Source organism: Octopus bimaculoides, chromosome 21 (genome assembly GCF_001194135.2).
Source record: "Octopus bimaculoides isolate UCB-OBI-ISO-001 chromosome 21, ASM119413v2, whole genome shotgun sequence".
Taxonomy (NCBI): domain Eukaryota; kingdom Metazoa; phylum Mollusca; class Cephalopoda; order Octopoda; family Octopodidae; genus Octopus; species Octopus bimaculoides.
In genome coordinates this window covers 25,383,457-25,385,197 of record NC_069001.1, presented here as the reverse complement: position 1 = coordinate 25,385,197, position 1,741 = coordinate 25,383,457, and positions in this window count along the sequence as shown.

The following is a 1,741-nucleotide window of genomic DNA, read 5'->3' as shown; positions in this document are numbered from 1 at the left end:
CACACACACACACACACACCTATATATATAATTTAAATCATTCAAAATTTTCAAGTTTACCTTATGGTAGCAAGTACAGCCTCAAACATGTAAGGAGCAAGATAATTGACGTTGTCAATGTGTTAAAGATTTTTAATTAAATGTCATTGCAGTTTTAATGTTACTGTATCTGTAACACATGAAGTTCTTTTAGAATACCAAACGTAGTTATTTCCCATTTCGTGTCCTAATTTATCAAGTAGAACGTTTCAACCTCGAATATGTCTTTCATTTCATTCATTATCAATACGTCTTAAAAGCATATCGCACGAACACATATCGTGCTAAACACAATAATATGATAGATCCGACTAGCCCTATGATGTATGATACATTATCATATTTTTTCATGTTTATGGCACTATACATAGGTTAGCATGAAAGGGATTTACTTAATTACATACCCACTCACCACCAATACTTTATACCATGTATTTGGGGAAGATAGCCTCCAATCGACGGATCACTACGATAACGATGGTGAAAATTACAAGGCATGTTTCCTGGTAGTCGAAAGGAATTAATAGCTTACGGTACTTTTGTTCGAGGTTCAACCAATATCGCTACCGCAGCCAATAGCTACGAATAAATACATACGCATACAAGAGACTCGCACTGTTCTCTCTACTTGCTAGTGTGTTTATCTCTGTTTCTATATCTCTCCCTATGTGTCTGTGTCTGTGTAGATGGTGATGGGTTTATACTCTCATCGATAAGTGTTCAGTTGTCCTATCAAAAGGAATTACTGCTCTAAATTTTAAGTAGTAATGGGTTGAAAATACCGTAGTAATATAATTCGCTGGCAAGATTAAGAGGATACAATGCATATTCAACGATGTATATTTTTGAGTTATAGAGACCTATTTCATCACAAGGGTTTTTAAGCAATTCCACGCCCAATTTATGAGCCAAAGAAAATTTATAGAAAATAATACAAAACCGAAATGCCACGTAATAACATCAAGACAAATCATCACAGGTGCGAAGCTAATTTCATTACCGCGTATTCATATATATATATATATATATATATATATATATGTACATATATATATGTATATATGTACATATATATATATACACACATATACATATATATACACACATACTCACACACAAGCACAAACATGCATATATATGTAATGGGAAGGTGCGTATCCTATGGTTAGGTTGCAGCACTCACGATCGCTACAACGTAGGCTCGATTTGCGGATCGAACGACGCATTGTGTTCTCCAACAAAACGCTGTTTTTCAGGTTGCTCCAGTCCATATACCTGTATATGAGTAACAATGAGACGGACTAACATTCCGAAACGGGGAAACTTTGGCAAGTTTGCCGACCCACCAGGTTGACATATTTCTAAAGACATAAAAGTGGAAAGCGCATTGTAAAAGGCGATTTATAAAAGCAGTCGCTAGATTGGTCAATCACGTGATTATATACACACACACACAAACACACATATGTGTATATATATATATATACACATACGTGTAGACACATAAATATATGAATATAGATATATACATATATATATATATATGTGCATACATATATATATATAGATGTATATACATGTATATATCTAAATATATAGATGTATATACATGTGACTATATACATGTATGTATATATATATATGCCTTTATATATATATATATATATATATATATATATATATATATTATATATATATATAT